General features: G+C 43.6%; 1 pseudogene; it reads left to right on the top strand.

The window, feature by feature from the left end:
- The first annotated feature begins 1,630 nt into the window (after positions 1-1,630).
- LOC123125390 (receptor-like serine/threonine-protein kinase SD1-8) lies at positions 1,631-5,524 on the top strand (annotated as a pseudogene).
- The last annotated feature ends 9,516 nt before the right edge of the window (positions 5,525-15,040 follow it).

Genomic DNA, 15,040 nt, shown 5'->3' with positions numbered 1-15,040 from the left:
CAAGGATTTCTCTGGGATTTGGGGATTTCACCCGTGTGCTGCGGAGATGCACGTTTTTATTTACCTGATGAAGATTAGCCGCCAATTTGTTTGTAAATCAGACATTCCATAGCGTTTATTTTTGTTGTTGTAGTGTTTCACGACTGATCTCAGCGTGATAACATCTGCGAGGATATTTTCAGAAGAGATTGCTATACAATTGGGTGCATGACATAGTATAGGCTGAGACGTTACGAAAATTGCTTTCGGAGGCCGAGCTCCATAGAGGCCTCTTTTTGCAAAATTCAAAATTCATTAGAATTTTTATTTTTACATTTCAAAAATTTCTGGAAAAAATGCAGATATACATGAAGGCATAATGTGCATGTGTGTTAATTTTCAGAACAAAACGTTGAAATAAGGGCTGTGCAATAAATAAATAAATAAATAAATATGGGGCTTTTTAACACATGATACTATTCATCCTCAAAGTCCAAAAAATTATCTTTTTTGCACAGGTTGCATTTCAAGATATTTCATCCTAAATTTTTACACAAATATACATTCATCCTTGTATACTTGCACTTTGGTTTTTTTTTTCAGATTTTTCTAAAACCAAAAAGTTTGGATTTGGATTTTTTCAAAAAATAAAGGGCTCCATGGATCTCGGTCACCAAAAGGCCCTACTCGACACGTTATCTGTATAAAATGTCGCAATGATCACTTTGTATAAAAACAGTCAGGAATGAAGGTGGCTGTTCAAGTGTTGATACTCTTTTTTTTTCTTTTGAGATGGAACACCTTGCATTCCATGATTACGGTGGACCGACCAAGGTGGCTGTTCAAGTGTTGATACTCAAAAGCTATCCGTGTGCTTAATATTTCAGTCACTAGTCTGACCAGTTAGCAGTGACGGTGACATCCCAACTCCGACGTGGACAGCTGATTTGTCAACTCCCAACCACCAGAATTCCATCCGCTTCTGCCGTCGAACACCCCTGAATGCTGCGTTTCGTCAAATTAAGCATCGCTTGCTTCGGGACAAAGCACTCCTACACAATTATGTACTTGCTGCTCGTGGCGGAAGTATAATATTACTAGTATTAAGCATACGATATTAGCGTATGATAATATTTTTATAGTGCATATTTCAATATGAACACATACCGATGTATATAGACATAGTTTAGAGTGTAGATTCACTCATTTTGCTCCGTATGTAGTCCATATTGAAATCTCTAAAAAGATTTATATTTAAGAATGGAGGGAGTAGATAAGTTTGACGCTCGATCTGTGTCTTGCAGATGTGGATTTTGTTTTTCTTGGACGGTGACTAGTAATCTTAAGAATAAATAGCTCGAGTTATTAATATGCTCGTGTTCTGTGTGCCTATATGTCTATGTCTATTGTACATGTACTTTTTGAAGAATTTTCTTTTAGCTATCTAGTAGTCAGCAATGATGGTGGCATCCCAACTCCGACATGGACAGCTCAAATGTTAACTCCAACACGCGTGACCCCGGGGCTAAACACTTCTAGAAGTCCGAGATTTTACATTATTCAGTCATCTGGTTCCGTGATTGAACACTCATGTATACGCGCTCGTGGACGCAGTTTCTTTTCTCCTTGTAGACCAAGGTTGGATGCAAGTACTTCATCCCATTTAGCACCATCAAAGTAAAGAAAGCTGGTACAAACTTAGTACTAAGATTTGGCTCGATCAACTGATGGATTCGCTGGCTCTGGCCTGCTGCACCGCAGCCCTAATCATTCTGTTCCTGCCTTTTAGTGCTTCCGTCGACCGGCTTGTCCCTGGCAAGCCGCTGTCTCCTGGCAACACCATCGTCTCCGACGGCGGCGTATTCGCCTTGGGCTTCTTCAACCCTTCCAACTCCACACCAGCCAAGTTGTACCTTGGCATATGGTACAATGATATCCCCGAGCTCACAGTTGTGTGGGTTGCCAACCGTGAAACCCCAATCACCAACGACACCTCCTCTGCGCCGATGCTATCCCTCACCAACACTTCCAATCTCGTTCTCTCCTACGGTAATAGCAGCGGCCGTGTCCTTTGGACAACAACCAACATGACCACTGCCATGGGGTTGTCTGCCCAGACGGCGGTGCTTCTGAACACTGGAAACCTCGTCATCCGGTCGTCAAATGGCACCATGTTGTGGCAAAGCTTCGACCACCGCACCGACACGCTCCTCCCTGGGATGAAGCTCTGGATCAAATATAGGACACGCCACACTGGCGAGCGTCTAGTATCCTGGAAGGGCCCTGGCGATCCCTCCCCAGGGCGCTTCTCCTACGGTAGCGACCCGGACACGCCTCTCCAAACATTCATGTGGGATGGGCAGAGCTTGGTGTTCCGCGACACCCCATGGACAGGGTACCAAGTGAAGAGCGCAATCCAACGACGTGAAGCAGGGACCAATGTCAGTGATCTTATCATGTACCTAGCCTTCGTGGAAAATGGCGATGAGATTTATGCCACATATAGCCTCTCGGACGGCGCTCCACTCACAAGGTCAGTGATTACCTACTCAGGCGAGTACCAGCTCCAGAGCTGGAGCAGCAGATCGTCAATGTGGGATGTCCTTTGGAAGTGGCCATCTGCTGATTGTAACCGCTATGGTTACTGTGGTCCATATGGCTATTGCGATGAGACATCAGCACCAATCCCATCCTGTAAGTGCCTAGATGGCTTCGAACCAAGAAACATGGAGGAGTGGACCAGTGGCAGGTTCTTGGCGGGGTGTCAGAGGAAGGAGCAGCTGCACAGTTGCAGCGGTAGCTTCTTGGCCTTGCCAGGGATGAAGTCACCTGACAAAATTGAGCTCGTTGGACGGGGCAGAAGTACGTTTGAGGAGTGCGCCGCGGAGTGCAACCACAACTGCTCTTGTAAGGGTTACGTGTATCGTAATGTTAGTAGTGATGGAGATGTGACGATGTGCTTGGTGTGGTCTGGGGAATTGATTGACACCGGGAAGGTAGGGGTAGAGCTTGGCGGCGAGACACTCTATCTCCGACTTGCAGGCTTGGATGCAGGAGGAGGTGGTAACCAATTTCCACCTTTGCCCCCTCTTTCTACGATATAGTAGTTTCGTCCTTTCTATTGTTGTTTTTGTCTTTGCTAACATACTTCTAGTTCTATAATTCATGTTCCTTTTTATGCCATATTTATGTATGCGTAGGTAAAAGGAGAAAGATTAATGCAGGCAAGATTGTGCTACCAATTTTAGGCGGTGGTGTTCTAGTACTTATATGCATCTCTCTTGCATGGTTAAAATGCAAAGGTATGTTTAGTTGAATCTCATTGTAGAAAAGTTATATTTGACGACCTTATGATGATGCTAGTTTGACTATACAAAATTCTACATCCTCTAAGCCCAACATGTAAAACTAGAGCAAATAATTGTTTTATGTATTTCTGTGTGCGGTTTAGCCATTGTGGGATTGATGTAATGGTAACGGGCAGCCTATAGCTACTAGCAACTAAGATGGAGTCCACATGCTAGAGTCTCTACATGTTCATCATAGAGGTTGCACAGTCAAGCAATCATTGCCTTTGATTTTTTTTGTGTCGATGGGGTTTTGAAAAACAAAGCGAGGTGAGGTCATGGTGTTATGGACTTGAGGGTTGTGCATGTGTTCAATTAGAGGGGATGCAGAGTGTGCTTTGAAAAAATGTGGACGCGTGTTTTCTATGTCAAGTGGTAGCCTCATGGATTATTCAATTGATGACTGTGTTCTGATTGTCCGATCTATGATCTTGACATGGTGGTAACTTGCCTCGTGGATTATTTCCCCTTGATTTGTGAGTTCATAAATTGAATAACATTCAACAGCAACAAATCAAGGGAGCAAATTAAATATTTATATTTTATATTCCTATTGTATGCTTATTAGAGGGGAAATGAATATAACATTGTGCGAGCAGGCAAGAGCAAAAAATGGAGAAAGCACAGGAATATAAGATTAGATGGTATGCATACGTCTGATGAGCTTGGAGAAGAAAACCCTCCTCGTGATCAGGAATTTACATTTATAAGATTAGAAGAAATTTCCCTCGCAACCCACAATTTCTCTGAAGCATACATGATTGGACAAGGAGGCTTTGGAAAAGTTTACAAGGTAGTTTGTTCAATATGTAGTTCCTTTTATGCCTACTAAATTAGGAGAATTGCTTTGCTAACATGTAAATCTCACATCTATATTTCTCTAGGGACTGTTAGGTGGAAAAGAAGTTGCAATCAAAAGGCTAAGTAGAGATTCTCAACAGGGAACAAAAGAATTCAGGAATGAAGTAATTCTAATTGCAAAATTGCAACATAGAAACTTGGTTCGACTTCTTGGATGTTGTGGTGACGGAGATGAAAAGCTCTTGATATATGAGTATCTTCCTAACAAGAGCTTAGATGCTATCCTTTTTGGTACATATACTAAGAAAAAACCATGATTTCCTAAGGCAACTAAAAAATATTTTTTGCTTACATTTCTTTCTTTTTAGATGACTCAAGAAAGCTCTCGTTGAATTGGGTGACACGATTTAGTATAATCAAAGGGGTTGCAAGGGGGCTTCTATATCTTCACGAAGACTCAAGGTTCACCGTAATACATAGGGACCTCAAACCTGGAAATATTTTGCTGGATGCAGAAATGAAACCCAAGATAGCAGATTTTGGTATGGCGAGGATCTTTGGTGATCACCAGCAAGATGCAAATACGCAACGCGTAGTTGGAACATAGTGAGTATCCACTGGAAAACATATTAATGTTTTAATAATTTCAATTCACAATAAATAATTTGAAATGCAATGGTCAAGCAGTGGCTACATGGCTCCTGAGTATGCAATGGAAGGCACCTTCTCTACCAAGTCTGACGTCTATAGCTTTGGTGTGTTGCTACTAGAGGTTGTAACTGGTATAAGGATGAATTCTAATAGTGAAACCATGGGTTTCCCTAGCCTCACAGTCTATGTGAGTACACACACAACTTCTCTAGAGTTTCATTTCTAGAATCGAATCAAAACTTTGAAGCAAATTTTTATTCAGAGTTAAAAATTAATACTGGTATGATGCTCTTGGTTTTTTAGGCATGGAATATGTGGAAGGAAGAGAAGACTGAGGAACTACCAGACTCATCTATCATAGATATTTCGACAGAAGAAGTTCTGCTTTGTGTCAAGATAGGACTCTTGTGTATCCAGGAGAACCCAGATGATAGACCTCTCATGTCATCTGTTGTGTTCGTCCTAGAGAATGGAAGCACCACACTTGCAGCCCCCAGCCGCCCCGCCTACTTTGCGCGACGAGGTGCTGAAATCGATCAAATCAGAAATAATATCCAGACTTCTGTCCACAGTTTTAGTCTTTCTCAGATAGAGGGGCGATGAAATGATAACTATTTACTCTTTTGTATCGAACAGTATCGTTAACTGTGTGGCTCACAAAATAGTGATGCCATTTTCTTAAAAGGACCAAATAGTGATGTAACATGTATAATTTAGAGGTCATAATTTTTCTTTTGATTGTGTTTTGTATTTCGTTTCTGGCCTCAATATAACAGCCTCATTTAAGAAAAATAAGTTTTTTCTTATAAAACAAACAATACTAAGTTACATGCACAAAAGTGTCGCTTCCTTCGTGAAGGCGTTACTGTTGAAGTTCCTCGTCATCATGTGGTGTCAATGGTTGGTGCGAATATGGTCTCAGTTGTAGTTTGTCGATCACTGATCAGATCGTTTTTTTTCCTCCTTTTTTCTCGCCCGCACATAGCTTTTGGTCTTATGACTTTGCTAGTTGCGGGTATGTTTCCACGTGAGTGTGTTGGGTTGGCTGTGTGCATCCTAGTTATGCAGAGGCCGGGTGTGTGCTCATTGTATTATGTATCCTCTTGATGCTCCATTTTAAGCCAATAAAGTCCACCCTTTGTCGAAAAAGTAGGAGTTTGAAATCTACGAAGGTGACCTGGCCACAAGTGATTAGGTTGTGGTGTTTCTTTTAAGAACTTTAGGTTTTGTGTTGGTCTTGTATGCCGTTCTTACATTCGTTCCGTGTGTGTACTTGTAAGATAATGGCAGGATGGCCGGAGAAAAATAGGATACATTGCACCATCCGTGTACGCACTCATTGAAGATGAATAGATTGGATTTTTCTCACAAAAAAGAAAAATTAGAACGACGAATTTGACAATAATCAATTTACTTCTCACAGTATTATTTCTGAAATTTGTAACCTAAGGCAAGTTGCCTACTGTATTTCCAGATAACATGGCCCCATAGGAAGTCCCCTTTTCCCGCTTGGCTGCAGACAGTTTGTTTGTTTATTTTTGTTTGTATTAGTAAAAATGCCCGTGCATCGCAGCAGGACAAAAACACATCCCAGTAATCATCGTTGTTGCCACTTCTCTTCACCACGACCGCCGATGGTGGCCATGTTGCCCCAATATTCATGAAGAATGTGATCGATCTCAAGGTGATGTGCTTAATCATTACAGTATAGCACGCCGTTTTCGTGAGCACCTTCATGCACCGACTTGTATCCTGTACTCACATTATCAAGGTCCATAAAACATAAAAGATTGTTCTCACTATTATGTCTTATATGGAGCTCAACATATTATTACTGCTGATAGATAGAAAGATTGATGATACCGATCTTTCTCTTTATTGAAGATTCATCACATAATACAATCCTTAGAGAAACACTAAAGGTGTAAAACTTAAGCAAAATTCATGAATATTTTGCAACCAAATTATTAGCAAGCAACTTCAAGAATCATCTAAATAATTAGATTTATGGCATGCAAGAATCATCCATCGGACCGTCAGTGTAATATTGGAATGTAAGGGTCGATGCCATAGAATCCTAGAACAAATGCATTGGCAACATAATATTTCTCATAGCAAGAATGCCCACAGAGTGGAGGGATTATGAAAAAATTGTCAACAAGTTGGTGAAGCATGTAGGTAACTGGAGTTTGCGTGGTGGGCTGTAAATGAAACCTAAGGCAAGTTGCCTGCTGTATTTCTAGATAAAACCTCGGACTGGTTGTTCTCAATTCCAGTTCAATGGGCATCTGAAAGATTAAATTCTATAGTAACATATATAAAGATCTAGTTAATGTATAAGCTCGGATTGATCAAAATTAAATAGATGTCATAGAGAAGATATGCTTTGATAGAGCAAACATTAGTACCAAATGCTGCCATTGCAACCAAACTTTGCCTAGAGTGACGGATATTTATGTGTCCAATTCTGCATAAACATAAAAACATAACAGCAGAAAACATGTGCAGTTTTTCTGTCTGACGAGATTGCTTTTTTAGCGCTTTCTGCTTTGTAGAAAATATGAGAAGATGACAATGAATAACTTCTTCTGAACTCCGTTCCATTCACATATAATGAACAATGACTGATATTCCAATTTCAGTGCTACTGGAAGGCTTATGTGTATGTAAAAAGAAACTTTCTGCACTAATCAAACATTAGGGTTCATCTATTTTGCATTTACTAGATGGGTGTATGTTTCAGTGTCACTCCCATACTGCCTCTGTTCCATAATAAGTGTATGCTTTTAGTTCAACAATACCAAAACCATGACACTTATTTTTGAACGGAGGGAGCAATTATTTAGTTGGTATTCAGAAAATACTTAAGGCTAGCAAACAACCTCCTGAGTAGAACGGAATAGACAGAAAGAGGTGTACACGAACCAGACGGAGTGCTTGTAGCTTGTCCTCATCAAGCTCGACAGACCCAATATTCAAAGAAAAAAGAAAGCTCGGCATGCTTAATTGTTGAGTATCGTGATTACTAGGAAAGCTAGGATAGCGTAGGATATTATTCTACTTTACCTTGTACTCCAAGATGATTATGTACTTCTATATATATGCCCACGAGGCTCAAGCAATACAACAACTATTTCATCAATCCCTCTTTCCCTTCTAACATGGTATCAGTTTCCGCGCGCCGTCCCTGGGGCGGTCGGCCTCCATGACCGCCGCCGGGGGCCGCGCCACCCGTACCTAGGGTTCATCCGCCGGTCGTGTTGGCCGGCTGCCCTAGAGAGTCTTTTCCCGAGTCCTTACTCTAGGTTTTTTCGCTATCTCGCCGGTCATTTTGATCGGCGTTTTTCTTTTTGGTTTTTCGATCTATGCTTGATCGGTTTGCGTCGCCACCGCCGACGCCGACCCCCGTGCGCCTCTACTCCAACACCAGCACGATCGGCTGACCTCTTCATCGACCCGGCGGCCTCGCGCGATAGGTGGCCTCTCACGGCCGTCGGCCCGCTCGTCGATCTACGCCAGCCATCACCGCCCTGTCCCCCGAGTTCAGCGCGCCCCTCCGCCGATCGAGCAACAGGCTGCACCTGCGTCGGCCCGTCGGGCCGCAGCGCCGCCGCCCCGTGGCTCTCCCCGCGGCTGCACTGATCCGCGCCGCCGCTGCGCCGCCCCTTCGAGCCGTAGTGCCGCGGCACGTGATCCCCGCCGCCGCCCTGAGGCCGTTCCCGTGGTTGCACCACCTCGCGCACTGCCGATGCGTTGCCCCTTCGGGCCGTAGTGCCGCGGCCCGCGGTCAACCGCCGCACCAAGGCCGTCCGCTCCAGGCACCAATCCTCGCGCTGCCGCTGCGTCGCCCCGCCGGGCCGTAGCAAGCGTGGCATGCGATCCCTGCAATCTCCCTGAGGTCTTCCCCGCCGTCGCCCCGACCTGCTCGCCGCCGTTGCGTCGCCCCTTCGGGTCGTAACGCTACGGCCCGCGGTCCACCGCCGTCCACGCGCGTTGACTTCCACGTGATATGTGCCGCGCCGTCTCCCTTGGCGCGGGCACGTCACCGTCCGCGCTGGTCTTCATCACGCTGTCGGGTTCATTATCGCCTACTTCGAGCACCGCCGTCGTGCCCCTTCTCTAGCCGCCGCCGCCGCTGCTCTTCTTCCGGGCTCCACGGCAACTACCTCGACACCGGCGACCCCCGACTCGACACCGACCACGGCGTCCTTCGCACGGCTACCTCGACTACAGCTACACCACCTACGCTCTCGGCTACCTCGACAAACAACACAAAGGGCTTGCTTGAGCAACCTCGTCGGTTTTCACTCCAGCCACGACTTCCGCGATGCATCGATCGTTACGACTGTGTGTGTGGGGGGGTGTCCGTCCGCTTACCTACGGATTCTTCTCCAGTCTCACCGTCTGCATCGCTACCGTTGTGACTGCAGGGGGATGTTGAGTATCGTGATTATTAGGAAAACTAGGATAGCGTAGGATATTATTCTACCTTGCCTTGTACTCCAAGATGATCATGTACTCTTATATATATGCCCACGAGGCTCAAGCAATACAACAACTATTCCATCAATCCCTCTCTCCCTTCTAACACTAATGACAGGGAGATACAGATTTGTACGACCACCAGTCCACCAGGGTAGGAGACCATCCAAGAGCATGCCATTTAAGCTCCGGAGATGCAACCTCCCCCAACTCTTCTTGCTTTTCGCGGAGTCCATAGCTACCTAGGCACTTGCAGCGCCAGTGAGAGCCTGTGGTTCAAACGCCAGTTAAAAACATATCTTACATTTAAATTTTTTCAAATGTTTGATTAATTTTTTAAATGCAATATTAGCATTTTTTTGAACACATGGTCAACATTTTTTCTAAACACATTTAACATTTTTTAAATGCTTGATTAACATTTTTCAAATAATTGTTCAACGTTTTTTGAAATGCTTGATTAACAGTTTTATATACATGATCAAATATTTACATTTTTTAAATACATGGTCAACATTTTTTCTATACACTTTAACATTTCTCAAATACCTTTTCAACATTTTTTTTCAAATGTTTGATTAACATTTTTATATACATGATCACATTTGTTTCATCATTTTTTTAATACAAAGTCCACACTTTTGTATACACATTTATTATTTTTCAAATGTTTGCTTAACATTTTTGAAACACTTGTTTAACATTTTTTCAAATGCTTGATTAAGTTAAAAAAAATACATGCTCAATTTGTTTCACTCCCACCGCCTGGCTGGACGACACTGTGTCAGTGGACGGCTCCTTTTGTCAAGAGGACAGTTCGGCGGGCTCTGGCACGATTATGGGAGACGATAAGGGTTTTGTTATCTTTGCGGCATACAGATGTCTCTTCTACTGTAACGATACTCTGGAGTCTGAGTTACATGCAACCAAGGAAGGCATTGACTTGGCGATACATCAGACTCACATGCCAGTTTTAATCCAGTCTGACTGCTCCAACACTTTATCAGCGATTATGGACAGATCTTTGGACAAGTCTGCGTACGGACATTTGATTTCTGAGATCAATCTCCTGATGGAAGATAGGGTGTTTACTCCTTGTTAAGATTACTCGTGAACAAAATAGGGTTGCAGATTGTTTAGCGAACTTTGGGCGTAGCGGAGATAGCACTGCGTGCTGGCTTAATCAGCCCTCTACCAGTGGGGCAGAACTTGTCGCTTTCGATTGTAATCCTGTGATTATGGAGTAAATATCATATATTCCCCCACAATTTTGCATACTCATTTTATTTTTTTGTATACATTTTTCATATAGATGATAATTTTTTTATCTATACACATTTAACATTTTTCAAATGCTTGGTCAATATTTTTCAAATGTTATCTGTAGAGTAATTTTTGTAATATATTTATTTAGAATATTTAGAAGTATAAATAAACAAAAGTAAAAAAAGTAAAGAAAACAAAAAACGTGAAAAAAGGAAAAAAAAATGAGGCTATTGTTTCCGTGCGCCTGGGCCGGTCCAACCCGCGACACCTCTTCAGCGAGGTTCCTTCTAGCGGGCCCATGTAAACACTTCATGGGTCGCCGTTATCACATCGCCATGGCCGGCTCAGGAAACGCTGGGAAGCCTCGCTCCTCGCCGACATCCCCTCCTCCGGCGGCTCCACACTCCGCACCGTCGCCCCCCTACCTCCACTTCCCCTCCCGTGCTTCCTCCGGACGCTGCACTAGTCCTGGCGCGGCCTCCAGCGACACAGAGATTGGGGGAGGTTGTCAGCTCTGACCAGCAGCGGTCGGCTGGTGGTACTGGTATATATGCCCGACAGCTGTTCGACGAAATGCCCAGGCTTCGTGCAGAAGCAGAACTATCTATCTATAGCACCGAGGGTTCTGCGATTCGGTCGTGTGCGGAAGGATAACTGATAAATCAACAGACAATGCATCGCTATGCTTATACCATACCAATGGATCGCTCACGATTTGGCAGACTTGCTCTCTTACATGAACGCAAGTTCGTTCTGTTACAAAGGCAAGTCGTTTGATATCTTGTCTCGGTTATCATATTTTGTCTTGCTTTATGACGACAAGCAGCAAGCAGCAACAGTCCATCAAATACTTAACCCTTGAGTACAAGCGAAATGCGGGAAAACTCACCAAATACAAGCATGGATCAAGAGCAGAAGATAAGAGGTGGATCAGAAAGCCCAAGCTAGTCTTTAGTCTTCAGTCTTCAGTGAAGCACCAGCAGATTGTGCATTTTTTGGCCACGGACATTTGCATCTTGCCCTGTAGAGATTATCTAACAGTTGGAAGTAGGCAACCCTCCAGGTCTTCACGAATAACAAAATGACAAAGACCATCCAAAGTCCCGTGACAAACCCTGCAGCAAGCCTGAGATACAAATCTCTCTTCTTTCTATTGTTACCTTCATGGTGATCTTCAGTCAGCTCGGGTCGTGAGCAGCTCATGGATAGAGGAGGCTCACATAGATAGTTGTTGCCGATATACATGGATTCTGAATCAGAAAGTGTCTGTAGCTGACTTCCCGAGGGTATTCTTCCAGAAAGATTGTTATAGGACAGATTTAAGTGGCTCAGTGTTGTTATCTCTGTCAGACTCCACGGAATTTCACCGTGAAGCTCGTTGAATGAGAGATCAAGAGATTCCAATCCTCGCAGCAGGCCAATCTTGTCTGGAATCTTTCCACTGAACTGATTGTGGGAAATATTCAGAAGCTTCAGCCCAAAAAGGGATGCTATTTCTTCTGGAATCTCTCCAAGTAGATTATTGCAGGAGAAATCAAGGCCAACCATATATACAATTGCACTGGTGTAATAAAGTTGTTGACCTTTCATTACTATTTGTTGGCTGTCATCATATTTTATTGCTTCAATGTGGTTGTCTACTCCTGTACCTCCGAACTTGCTCTCCAAGGGGTTATCAGAACTTATTTTGCTATATTGAGTCATTGCTTTTAAGTTGGCCAAACCACGAGGTATAGCTCCTGATATTCTATTATTTGCAAGGTCCAAGAACTGGAGATGTACTTGCTCTGTTAGCTCAAGTGGAATAGAACCAGAGAACATATTATGCCGTAACAACAGAAATGACAAATATGGAAATTTCCCTGATGTCCACGTTGGTAGCTCTCCTTCGAACTTGTTGTGGGAAAGATCAAGTAGTGTCAAAAGTGGACTGTATTGCAAAATTCAGGGAATTTGCCAGACAGGTTGTTGTTGTGCAAGATCAGAGCCGACAATAGCCTGTTTCCGGGATCTACTGTTGTGTTCAGTTCTTCCTTATCATCTCTACCTTTTGAACATTGGGGAAGTTGTCCTACTAGAAGGTTTTCTGAAAGATCCAACACTTCCATATACTGCAGTTGACATACATATATTGGAATTGTTCCATTGATATGGTTTGCGAACAATACACGCTCTCTAAGCATTGTTGCTCCAAAGTCCTGGGGAAGTGGCCCCGATAAAGAATTCCTGGAGATATCTAAGAACAATAACGATTCTGGTAGCAGTGGCAGCAAACCTGTGAAGTCATTTGAGTTGAGGTCAAGCATTTGTGCAGAAGTCATAAATTCCAGTGTTGCTGGCAGCCGACCACTTATTTGATTACAAGAGATATTTACATAGCTGACATTGGAGAATACAGTCCAAAACCAAACAGGGACAAGATCAACTATGCCTGTATCTGAAATGTCAAGGTCCCAAATATCCTTCTGTCCTTTAAGCCACAATGGAAAATGAGGTCCCATTTTGGTACTTGCAAAATGAGCCACTTCCAGATTAAATGCGGGGATCCAGTTTGAGCTGATAGTGATGTGTACAGGGTTGTGAGATAAACTCAGTTCCATCAAGTACACTAGACTTGCAAAATGTTCCTCTGATACAGAACCATTCAACTGGTTGTTGTTTAGAATCAATGACCGTAGATTAGTCATCTTGCCAAGTCCCAAAGGTATTGACCCCACAAGCCTATTATCAGAAAGTTGAAGATCACTTAAATGTTTCCACTGCTTAATACTGCTTGGAATCCTGCCAGTAAGGTTGGTAGCAGACAGATCTAAGGACCACAATTTACTCTTTGTACACGCCGGAAACCCCTCCATAAAATCTGACATATCCTGGTTGATCTCATTTGACCATAGCTCTAGCCAGCTGAGGTTGCACAAGTTTTTGAACAGTTCAGATTTTACACCTGAGAGGTAATTGCCACCTAGCCTCAGTGTCTGAAGAGATGTCATGTTTCCGATTGCATCTGGAAGTTGGCCAACTATTTTGTTACTTGAAAGGTCAAGTTCCTTGATGATGAGAACATCCCAGAACCAGTAGGTTGGATTCAACGTGTCAATTCTGTTGCTATATAGATCAAGCACCTGAAGTGAACTAAGATTTGAATGCACTATGGGTTCATGTTGTAAACTGAGTCCACATTGACTGAGTTGAAGGACTTCCAGAGAAGGAACAATGGTGACCACCCTAACCCAATCAGGAATAGTGCTGAGGTTCACTCCACTCATGTCAAGGGATCTTAGTAAACCAAGGCGAGATAACCATGATATGTCATCAGAATGCAAAAGAGTATCAGAGAAAACACTGGCCTCAAGGTTAAGGTGGAGCAACCTAGAGAGGTTACCAAGTTGAGGTGGCACTCCCCCATCGAAATTCATGCAAGCAAGGTTCAGATATGTCAAGCTCTTGATGGAGCCTAAGAATTTTGGTATGGTCACACCTAACCCCCCGAGGTTGTTTCCACTTAGATCAAGATGCTTCAAGTGTTGCAAAGCAAGCAAAGAAGAACTTATCTTTCCCTCCAATCCGCCGGATTCCCCATGAGGCATGCACCAAACAAATTTTTTATCTTCTTTGATGAAGGCATTGCGGAGGCTGAGCTTGACGACTTGGCCTGTCCGGTTGTTGCAAGTGACCCCGCTCCACTGGCAGCAGTGATGGCCTCTCCAGGAGTCCAGTCGTTTTGCAAGGTCACTTGTCATGCTGGTTTTGAAGGAGAGCAGCGCCGCCCTCTCAGCCGCGATGCAGCTCCTGCTGGATGTTTCTCTAGCATAGGAATAGGAGGTGGCCATGGACATGGTGGTTGCTGCTAGGATGATGAAAATACAGCTGGCTGCACCCGAGGCAGATAGTGTTGCTGTGGCCATTGTGTTATTTCTGTGCAAGGCTAGAAAGGAAGCCCAGGGAATGTATACGGTGAATTGCTTGATGCGAGAGGTTGAAAATTCCTCTCCTTCAGTCGCATCGCAGTGAATGCGTCCTCACAGTATCCGCCGAACGAAGGGTCAAGTAAGAGTAGTAACACAAAGGGGACGATTATGTCGCGAAAAGGAAAGAAGGAATCTGCACAACGGACATTCAGAAATAGTAGTGCCTGTAGCTATCAATCAGTTTCAGTGATCAATGAACAAGAGGAAGAAATTTGTGTTGTTTATTGTCGGAACCATCAGCAATCAGGACTTGGGCTGCGCTGCCTTGTAATGACCGGGACCCAGACTTGAATCTTCTATCTTGATTTTCAGTTGAACCAGTCTAGCTTTTTCTTCCATGAAGGAATGCAATTGTTTTCCCTCTGTCACACTCATTTTTTCTTGCATTTTACAGTCGCAGAGGAAGAGGCATCTCATGTACGTTTGAAGCTGGACAAATGGCCTGTTTTCCCTCAGGTTCGTGCTACAAACTAAGCTTTAGTGCTAAGTGAGTTCTCTAAATCTGCTCAAGTTTCCAACATGTGTAATCGTCTTTCTGTTGATTGT

Source organism: Triticum aestivum, chromosome 5D (assembly GCF_018294505.1).
Source record: "Triticum aestivum cultivar Chinese Spring chromosome 5D, IWGSC CS RefSeq v2.1, whole genome shotgun sequence".
Classification (NCBI taxonomy): domain Eukaryota; kingdom Viridiplantae; phylum Streptophyta; class Magnoliopsida; order Poales; family Poaceae; genus Triticum; species Triticum aestivum.
Note: the sequence above shows the minus strand (reverse complement) of the source record. Positions and strands in the feature narration are given on the sequence as shown.